Consider the following 12,148-nt stretch of genomic DNA (forward strand, 5'->3'; position numbering starts at 1 on the left):
CCAAAAAATGGACCAACTTATGGCAAATTTTAAAGATTTAAAGAACTTTGTGGAAGATCACCTAAAACTACCAACAACATACCATTGTCCCACCTGTACTTGTCCCCCCTCACCATATCCCACTCATTTAACCCCAAACCCTCTCCAGGGACCAAGACGTTTTGATGACATTTCCATCCCTTCTTCACCTGATCCCAATTATGTTGAAATCCCTAATTCTCCTGTTTTTGTTTCCGTTTCTGCCCCACCTTCTCAGTCATAAATTGTTTATATATGTCAAATAAAGTTACTTTTTTATATTGTGTTGTACCCTATTGTAACCATTGCATTTTCTCTGTGAGCAAGTGGTGGCTCTGAAAAGAGCCTTTGGGAGGTGTTTGTATGTCAAAAATTATAAATACTTAACATCTGCTTCAAAATGGATGCTGTATTTCTAAAAAAAGGTTGCAATGCATTTTGTGATTGCCAGCATAAGTAAGATGGACTCCATCTCTCCATCTCTGCGAAAAATGTATGTACTACGAAACATAATATTTTCATTGTGATTGTGAAAAGAGGACATGCCAAAATCTCTTAGGAAGGCACAAACAGCCTTATTGACATTACGCTTTGCATTCTCCATTTGTGGACCACATGAGAAAGAACGAAGCCACATTTGTCTCTGCGCAATCCGTGAAAAAATTACTTTGGAGTTTGGAAACATGTCCATGATCTTCGGAAGTCCTTCTTGCATTACAAATTGCAAAGACATTCCAGGCACATGTCCTAAATTGTTCCCTCCACAATGAATTACAATTATGTCTGGATGTTCCTGTATTTTCAAAGTTGCACAGAGAGGTAGCAAGTCCAACCACTTCATTCCACGCACTCCATGCCAGTGCAATCCAAGATCTTTAGATACTCCACAGCTTTCTGCATGCACCTTCAACCAATGTAACCACGAGTCTCCCAAAATCCACACAATCTGTTTTTTGAAACACTCAGCCATAGCTATCTGTTCTTCTCTCAGCAAAAAGAATATCTGAGAAAACCTCTTCTAGCACAACACACTCACTAAACTTTACTGACCAATCCCTTGCTACATTCAATCTCATTTGCATGCCTCCCCACCCCAAATTCCCCGGATGTAATACGCGGTGTCCTAGAACTACCGCCATGTCCGCGAACATATCGTAACATGGACAGCCCTTCTACCATTTCCACTTCACTCTCTGTACCATTCCCTCAGTGGATGTAGCTAAGAAATCACAGGACCATCCACCAATCAAATCCAAGACCTCTACATGTAACTGCATCATCATAGATCAGCACTGCAAATGTACAGTGAAGCTCTCGGAGTACAAGTCTCATACCATTGGCAAGCACGATCTACGAGAAATACTATACAAGTCTCCAAGATTTCTACTTGCAGCTTCGTCCATATCCATATGCATGAACACAAACTACAGGTATGCATATTTTCTATACAGTACATGAACACATTTTCTAACCGACTTTTACCTTGTATAATCTGTAAAATGAATCTAGGATCATTTTTTCATTGTCCTAAAATGAACTGTGACTTACAAACCTTTATACCGTTTAATTTCTTCATACACACACACACGCAAATAATGTTAAACCAATATTTTTGAAATAAAATATATAGACTACATATAATCAAACAAAAATACATGCACACTCTATGATCAAATCTCAAACAATAATATTTGTACAAACACATAATTGGTTTTAATTTTTTCAATTTATATAATTACTTACATTTATATAGGCCAAGCAGGCTATGACATTGACTCACTATTACGTGGAAAAGCAGGCTATGACATTGACTCACTATTACGTGGAAAAGCTTAGTTACAGGAATAGTGGTATACAGTGGTACATTATGAATTTCACAAGCCATAGTAAAGATATTTTCTTTCCTACAGTTAGTCAAAAGATAGTTTTAATGGTTTTGAGGAAGGCGCTGAGCATTTCAATTTAAAAAATCTATGTCTAAATTAAAAACAGTGCTATATACAAACCAAATTATTAATTTCTTTCTTTTACAATTGCAGTGAAGACCATTCTCCAGAAAAGAAGCAGCCGAATTTGAAGTGCAAAGAACAACTAAGAAGTAAACTGCTCATTTTAGAAAAAAAGTAAGTAAAATGTTACCATAATATTTGAATTATTACTCAAACACACTGTAAGGTTAATTCATGCTATTTCTGTGCCTAAAAATAGAGATTCTGCACCATTCTGACCAAAAATCCCCCCGTCTTAAACAGTGATTTACTAGCAGAATGGCCCACAACTTCCTATTTTTCGACACACAAATTACCCAACTCAGCCGATAGAATTTAGATGTTGTAGAACAAACAACTGTTTTAATTCTATAGCTTTAGATATATTATTTATACTTCTCCAAACCACTGGCTTACTTTTTTCTGTCATCTGAACCCCAGTTAAGTAACACATTAATTCAAGAATACCCACCCCTAGTAGTTGTACTTCCCAAAGCACAATCACACACCATTACATACATCTTTATCATCTTACTCAAACACTCATGCACACAACACACATGCATTCCAGAACACCCCAACCCATACCTTCTGTATTTTTTTCAACAGACCCTAAAGAATGCCTACCAAAAAGCAACTCTGTAATAAGGAACGCAGAAGTAGAGCAAATGAACAGAAAACTCTTCAACATAAACATCCATCTATAGCAGAATTTGTAAAAAAAAGTTGAAACACAACAGCTAATACAGTCATGTAGTGAAACAGAAGAAGTTTCTAGTACAAAAACTTTGCCTCCTCTATCAAAAAGTAAAACAAACCAAAAAACAATTGACAGAAAATCAACTATCACTATAAATAAAACTTCTTCTATAAATCTTGATGTAGTACAAAGTAAGCATACCAAGAAAAGTATTTTAGCCAAAATGTTCCGTCACAAAGTCCTTCAAAATCTTATGAAAACAGGAGAGAAACCAGGTTCAACACTTCAAACCTATCGTTGAAAAGTAATCTTAGAAGCGTTGATAGACAGTGCAATTCTTCTCAAAAGAAAGTTATTTATTTTAGTGTTAAACAGAATAAAACCACTAACAAAACTAATAACTAAATTACAAAAAAGACTTCTCAATAAACGAAAAATGTCAACAGAAATAACTTCTTAAATATCTGTGGAGGTGAATGGAGTCACACTACAAGCACAGAACCATACTTTAATGAAGAAGCGTACAAACAAAAGCAAACAAATACAATTGCCACATATAGCAGTGGTCGAAGTTATGAAAAAGTTAATAATACCATAATGGAACAAGAAGTACTCCTTACAAAAATATGCCCTGAAAACGTAGATTTACCCCTCCATTCAACTGAATCAGAACATCTAGTGTACAAATGGCCATGCACGTCAATGTGTAACATTCCCAAAAAAATGTTCAAGTCTTTACGCCAATTCCTCAATCAATATGTGAAAAGCAAAGACAAAATCAAAATTAAACTACTGCAAAATATGGATGCTTGTCCAGTACGCAAGTACACAGGACTACAAGGACATTCATTGGCCTGCATTACAGGACCTACTTGCAAAACAACCTTCCATGATATCAAAAAGATATCAACACATCATGCAAGTATAAGAAATCTAGTTTATAAACTGTACTATGCTAAAAGTCCTGCTTTAGCACTAGCCAATTTAAATAACATTCTTCTACATGGTACAGCAAAAGACCTACTAAAAGAAATCGACGATATCCAGACAAAATATTTTGGAAGTGAAACCCACTTACAAGATGAATTAGCTGTAAACCAACTTCGTAACAATTCTGCACATGGCAACCTTTCACTACACACATACCAAAAAGAAATACTAAAATTTGAAAGTACTGCAGCTGAAGTACCAAACCACGTGTGTGTATGTTGCCGCAGAACTTTTTATAAAAGTAACACAAAAACTGTAGACCTATCATACAAAATAGAAGACAATGAAGAATCTAAATGGTTTGAATTAGCTCTCTACCTTATAGCAGAAAATAAATATGAAATAACTGACCCCATAATTCTTTGCATTTACTGCACTACAAAACTTGACAACAACCAAACTCCTTCACATGCTATCACAAATAACTTGGAATTATATTCACTACCAAAACCCCTTCAACAACTTAATTTATATGAGAGCATCATAATTCAAACGGTGCACCCATTTCAAGCAATAATACGCCTTCAACCAAAAACTGCAAAATTACCTCCCTCTGAATTAGTGAAAGGTATTCATGGAAAAGTAGTGTATTTACCATTAGATCTAAAAGAAAATGTGCACACTCTAGGAGTGCAACGTCCAATGCAACAATCTTTAATTATCTTGGTAAATGGAGTACCTACAAAAGACAAAAACATTTGGCAACAACTGGTAGATTTACATAAAGTTAGAGAAGCCCTGCAATATCTTAAAGAGAATAATGAATATTACAAAGAAATTAATATTGAAGAAAACTTGAAAGATACAACTGAAATAATTCAAGAGACACAAGAAGCTGGCCACGTTGAGCTGCTAGATCCTGCTACAATATCAAACACTTTAGACCATTATACAATTCATCCATTGCACTCTAATGACACCATAGAAGATGCACTGGAAACGTACCAAATGCGTCAAACAAAAGGATCACCAATCAGCATATGGGAAAAAAGTATAGAAGCACGTGCTTTTCCTCTACTCTTTCCGACTGGCAAAGGAGGAAGAAACGATGATAGACCTATTCAAATATCAGCATCAGAATATCGCTCATTACAAATGTATTCTGAAGATCCCAGATTTCGACAAAATGTGGAGTACATATTCCACCTACTCTTTGAAAGTGAACTAGCAACTTTATGTTACAGAGTTGCACACATATCACACTTTCAAAATATGACAGCTGCACAATTATTACAAAAAGTTCCACAAAAAGATGAGGTTTTACAAGCAAATCTTACAAATCTATTAGCAAATATGCGTGGTACTAAAGAGTACTGGTTTCGACGTCATGGAGATGTACGTTGTATGATCAGAAACCTTGGCCCACCCACTTGGTTTGTTACATTAAGTTGTGCAGAATATGCATGGGAAGATTTACATGCTTTCCTAAGCATATCAAACGAAAACAAAACAAACATTGATATACTAACACCTGGAGAACTTTGTTCTCAGGATCCTGTTAATGTTTCAAGATATTTTCACCATCGCTTCATTGCTATGCTACATTTTATTTGTAATTAAACTGTTCCTCCCCTTGGAGAAGTGCAACACTTCTTTTGGAGAAAAGAATACCAAGCCAGAGGAGCACCACATGCCCACATGCTTTTATGGATTAAAGATGCTCCTAAATTTGGTCAAGACAGTGATGCCACTGTTTTACAGTTTATTGAAAAATATGTCACTTGTGAAATTCCATCAGAATCCAAAAATAGTGATCTTCATGCAAACATTTTACAATTTCAAAGACACAAATGTGGCAAATATTGTCGTCGCAAATACAAAAACAAAGGGAAATACTACACCAAATGCCGATTTGGTTTCCATAGACCAGTTACAAATACAGGTCAAGTGAACAACCTCATGTCTTCAGTTAGACATAGTGTTAAAGGTAAGTCACCTAAAAATACATATTGCATAAAAAGAAAAGAAGAAGAAAAATATATCAATGATTACAATGCAATCATTGCCCACTTATGGAATGCAAAGATAGATGTGCAGTACATTGCAGACAATTCTACTGCAATTGCACGATATGTCACAGCATACTTAACCAAATCAGAAAAGACAGAGCTCCAAGACCTCTGGAATGACCTGTCATCAGATAAAACAGTGTCTCAGAAATTATACAGCTTCGGCATAAAAATGCTGTCCCATAGAGAATGTGGATCCTATGAAGCAGCTGATCGATTAACTGGTACTGCATTGTATGGTAAATCTGCAAATATAGTATGGCTAAGTCTTGGTCCAGCTAAATCTAGAAAAAGAGTTCTAAAATCATATGAACATATAGAAACAATAGCCAAACATGATCCCAACAGCCAAGACATTTTAAAATACAATTTATTGGACACATACTACCCAAACAGGAGTACCACTTTGGAAACCATGTGTCTATACCACATAGCCCAAAACTACACATACAAAAATAATATGAAACCTGATGAACAAAACCGTAAATACAAAGTGACAAACTGTGAAGGCAGGTTAGTAAAACTCACCAAACCAAATTTAATTAATTATATCAAATTGTCATTAAAGACTCCTCAACATAAAGAAGTATATCAGATGTCCCTGCTACAACTCTTTAAACCATGGAGAAAAGAAGAAGAAATACTAGATAACTATGACTCATATGAAGACGCTTTCAAAGCAAATGAAAGCAGTATAACTGATGTAAACTTTGCACAGTACAAAACTATGTTGCGCAATGAACAGCAACACGAAGAAGAACTCCAGGCCTAACTAGAGAAGGACACTCCTGACAGTAGTCAACCTTCTGTCACAGGAAGCCAAGAACCACTGGGAGACCCATTAATAACAAATGAGGCAGAATTAGCTATGCTAGAAGTAGAAAACACCATGTGTCAGTATGAAGATAAAGAAGACTTAACTATACTACAATCAAAGCTAAACAATGAGCAACGTAGCATTTGTCAAGAAGTAACAAAAGAAATTGCACATTGTGTACAACATGAAAACAAAGATGCACCTGTCAAAATTACAAACATATACTATTGTATTTCAGTGGTGAAGCTGGCTCTAGCAAAACATTCCTAATCAAAATCATCAGTAAGTTCCTTCAACAATTGACAAACAACAAACTGTCAGCTGGTGTCACTGCCCCCACCGGTTTAGCTGCCTACAACATAGGTGGTGTCACTTTACACCGATTACTACTCCTGCCAGTAGAACACCAAAACAAATTAGATTATTACAAACTTTCTGCAGAAGCTGCAATGGAACTACGCAGAGTATTGAAACAAATGAAAATGCTACTAATAGATGAAGTGAGCATGGTGTCCAACCTAATTTTGGCTTTGATTCGCCTCAGATTACAAGAAGTACTCAAAACAAACTATGAAGAGCTCTTTGCAGGAAAACACATTATTGTTTTCGGAGATCTTCTTCAATTGACACCAGTAAAAGGTGAGCCTATTTTTAAAACATTAGGACACAAACTCTGCCGTAAAACTGTTGGCAGCATAGGAAATGTCAACCTTGGGCAACATTTCCAATACAGAGAATTAACAGAAAACATGCGCCAATCTGCAGATCTCACTTATGCCAACATCTTAAAAGCTATCAGAGTTGGTATACTTTCTAAAGAAGCAGAAGCAATATTGAAAACCCGGCACATTCATGCACTTTATGGTGATAATGCATGTGCTACAGATGTTATGGAACAATTAGCCCACAAAAATGTCAATTGCATGGCCTTAATGCCAACTCTTGCAAGCTGTTTCAAATTCAATTAAATAATGTTAAGTAAAGAAATGCAACCAATAATGGAAATTAGCGCCACAGACAAACTAGATGTACATGCAATGACACTACCCATGTGTGACCATGCCACAACAAGACTAAATAGTTTAGAAAAATCGATCTCAAACACAGCAGGCTTGGAAAAGATATCAAAATTATCCTTAAATTGCAGAGTAATGCTGAAACGTAACCTTGACGTGGACCAAAGACTAGTTAATGGAGCACTGGGTACAGTTGTTGGCTTTCAAACATACCCACATGACAACAAAATTCAGTTTGTCAATATTCTCTTTGACAAACTTTCAGAAGTAAAAAGAATACGACCCTCAACAGCTCGATTCCTTCTCTTCAAAGACATGTATGTACGCAGAGAACAATTTTCTCTAATTCTTGCATACGCAGTCACCATTCATAAATCATAAGGTCTTACCCTAGACAAAGCAATGATAGACATTGATAACACAGTCTTTAGAGAAGGCATGAGCTATGTAGCACTATCACGCTTACGTACACTTGACGGTCTATTTCTAATCAACTTTGATGCAAGTAAAATAAACGCTGATATTCCTTGCATTTTAGAATACAATAGACTTCGTTCACTATACACTCCCCATCTAAACACATATTCTGTTCCACAAAAAGTAAAACATTATAAAAGAAAAATAAATCAAACAGAAAAGCAACAGGATGTCACTGCAAATCCTCCAAAGAGAGTAAAAGAAAGTAATACTTCATCAAGTGCCACAAGCAAAAAAGAATCAATTAGGGAAAGTAAACCAGGTACTTCTTCAAAGAAGGAAGACAAACTCCAAAAAAAGCAGTCAGATACAGAACTACCTGGTCCATTTAAACTCTCAAATATCGTTGGTGTAAGTTGGTACGCAAATGTAGCAATGAATATTCTATTTCAATTACCACCAATTGTTGAGAACATTTACTTACACAGTACAGACCCATTGTGTTTGCAAATTTTAGTACTTCACAGAAACGCAGCAAACAATCCTGACAACATGTATAGTGTTTATGGAATAAGACAACAATTGGACTACTGTGCTGGAATGGTGAAATTCACTATAAACTCACAGGAAGATCCACAAGAATTTGTAATGTACTTAGTATTAGTACTGGAAAACAAAAATATACCTATAAATTAAATCTTCTAGATTTCATACATGTGGAAACATACATGCACTCTCTGCAACAATGTGACACAAGAACAAATCCCCAATGTACGCTTTGTGTATATATCAATACCTAATTGTGAATCCGATCCGTTCCATTTCAGCAACTTGTACAAAATGCAAACCATGGTAGATTATGTTCAACCTGCAATTTAGATAATCGCTCCACGTTAGTAATACAAACACATAGTAAATACGTAATACTAATGCTTCTACGTTACAATGCAGATGGTACCAAAAACAACTGCAAGCTGACTGGATTCACACATGGTCAAATATCACTTGGTAGGAAAACCTTCACAACAATAGGTATAATCTACCACGCAGGAGCCACAACCAATTCAGGGCACTACACTGCATATATAAAAAAGAAATGTGGATGGTTTGAATGTAATGATAGTACCATTACTCTAAAGCAGAGATTACCAGCAAATCTTACAAACGCTTATTTAATGTTCTTAAAACCAAAATCTGATAACTAAACTGTACTTGAACCTTACGTACACTTGTAGTAAAAAAATATAAACTGTCACAATATTCCAAAAGCTATCTAACTGCCCAAAGATGCTACAACAACTAATCAGATGAATTAATACCACTCAAATAGAGAAAAAAAACAGACAGTTAGAATACGCCAATTGGTATCTAACTGTCCCAAAATTTAGAAATATCCAAACAGATAAATCAATACCACGAAATTATATAAAAAAATAAACAGTTAGAATACGTCTACTGGTATCTAACTGCTCCAAAATTTTACAATATCCAAACAAATACCTAATATCCTACTGCTCTCAAAAACTGGACCAATCCAATGTATAAAGCATTAGCCAGAAACAACAAGTAAACACTGAAAACAAACAAACAAATAAACTGTAGCATAACACAAAAAGGTTTTTTTTTAATCCAACATGCATTAGCAACAAACACAGAAACTGAGCAAATTGCACAGTACTCTGGTATGTCATCTACTAAATATGAGGGTAAAAAAAAGAAGAAAATGTTGATTGTACAATGTAAGGAACAAGTTACTTACCTGTAACTGTTGTTCTCCAGCATGGGTCTGGCATGGATTCACATGCTCATGAATATTCCCCGTCGTCAGGCTGGGAATCCTCGGTAAAGAAAAAAGAACCAGTATCAGTTTCGTTTCTGATCTGTCTTTCGTAGTAATAACCAATCACTGGTCTCTGCGTCATACTGACCACAGCCAATGACTGCCCTCTACCTAAGCACCGCCTCTGGCAGCCATCTTCAGATTTGGAAGCACGTGAAGTGGCAGTATGACCAAGTGAAGAGCCGCAGAGGGGTAGGCGGGAGGGTTCGCATGTGAATCCATGCCAGACCCATGCTGGAGAACAACAGTTACAGGTAAGTAACTTGTTCCTTCTCCAGCATGGGGTCTGGCATTGATTCACATGCTCATGAATAAAGAATACATAGCAGTACACACATGCACAACCACGGGAGGTGGCAAAGGCTCAACATTAAGCATTACATCAAACTCAACATTAAGCATCTTACCTCCTCACCAGGCTCACCTCAGGCGAACAGGTTGCGCAGCACTGCTTGGCCGACCCTGGACTCCTCCCTGGAATCCCGATCGACGCAGTAGAATTTCGTGAAGGTGTGCGTCGACCTCCACGTAGCAGCCCTGCATATGTCCAGCAGGGGCACACCAGAAAGGAACGCCGTGGTAGCTGCAATCGCTCTGGTGGAATGGGCTCTCGGACGGCCAGGCAGCGGTCGGTTTGCCAACCGATGACAGCACATGATACAGCCGGAGAGCCATCTGGAAATGGAAGCCTTCGAGAGAGCCTTCCCCTGATTGACAGGTCCAAAATTCACAAAGAGTTGTGACGTCTTCCGAAAACACTTTGTGCGGTCCACGTAGAACTTCAGCGCTCTAGCCACATCCAGCGAGTGCAAAGTCCTCTCAGCCGGCGACGAAGGCGACGGGAAGAACACAGGCAACACCAAGGGTTCGTTGAGATGGAAGTCCGACGGTACCTTGGGCATGAAGGAGGGGTGCGTCCTGAGCACTACCCTCGTGTCGTGAAAAGTCAAGTACGGGGCCTTGCAGGAAAGGGCCTGGATCTCTCCCACCCGTCGTGCGGAGGTGATGGCCACAAGAAACGCTGTTTTCCACGACAGAAACTTCAACGGGGTCGAGTGCAGAGGCTCGAACGGAGGTCCCATGAGCTTGGTCAGCACCACGTTGAGCTCCCACGCCGGGGCCGGCGCCTTCACCGGCGGGAACGATCTGAACAGTCCCTTCATGAACTCTTTCACCAGACGATGAGACCACAAGGACGTCCGGCCCGTGGTTCTGGTGTATCGGGAGATCGCAGCAAGATGAATCTTGATGGACGTGTGTGCCAGTCCAGCTTTGGCCAGCGTCAGCAGGTACGGCAGTACTTGGGGAGCCGTAATCCGTAGAGGGTTAATCTTCTGTGCGTGGCACCAGACAGAGAACCTCTTCCATTTGTGTCCGTAGCATTTAAGAGTCAAGGACGCCCTGGCCTTTGCAAGAACCTCTCTGCAGTCGGCCGGTATGTCGTATCCTCCAAACTCTAGCGCCGCAGGAGCCAGGCCTGCAAGTTCAGCGATTTCGGGTCGTGGTGGAGGATGGCGCCTCCTTCCCTGGAGAGTAGATCCGCGTCCACCGGCAGCTTGATTGGCGGGGACGCTGACAAGTCCAGAAGGTCCGGGAACCATATCTGCCTCGGCCACGCAGGTGCGACGAGGATCATCCTGCACCGCGACCTCTTGAGCTGGTTGACGAGCCGGATTAGCAGTGGCAAAGGAGGGAACGCGTAGAGGAACAGGCCCTCCCAGGGGAACGAGAAGGCATCGCCCATGCTCCTCGCCTGGGGAAACCTGCTGGCGAACCTCCGGCACTTGGAGTTCGTCGCCGTCGCGAACAGGTCGATCTGGTGTGTGCCCCACCGTCGGAAGAGGCGATCCACTAGATCCTGCCGTAGTTCCCACTCGTGGCACGAGCGCAGCTCCCTGCTGAGTGAGTCAGCGATGGTGTTTTTTATCCCTGCCAGATGAAACGGCACCAGAAACATCCTTTGGGCGACGGCCCAATGCCACAGGTCCTGCGCCTCCTTGGACAGCGCTGGAGACCCGGTTCCGCCCTGTTTCCTGATGTAAAACATGGTGGTGGTGTTGTCGGTGAAGATCCTCACCACCTTGCCCTTGAGGGACGGAAGGAAGGACCTGAGGGCCCAGAACACTGCACGGAGCTCCAGCACATTGATATGGAGGGACTTCTCCGTCGGGAGCCAAAGGCCTCTCGCGTGCAGATTTTCGGTGTGCGCTCCCCACCCTTCCAGGGAGGCATCCGTGGTCACTGTCTCCTGGTGGTCTGGAAGTCCATGCCCGCCGTCAGATGCGCGCGGTTGCCCCACCACCGGACCGCTCGGCGGAAACTCTCGTCGAGTGTGATCCTCTCCTCGAAGCCG

The sequence above is a fragment of the Ambystoma mexicanum genome, chromosome 4p (assembly GCF_040938575.1).
Source record: "Ambystoma mexicanum isolate Mex_15411 chromosome 4p, UKY_AmexF1_1, whole genome shotgun sequence".
Taxonomy (NCBI): Eukaryota; Metazoa; Chordata; class Amphibia; order Caudata; family Ambystomatidae; genus Ambystoma; species Ambystoma mexicanum.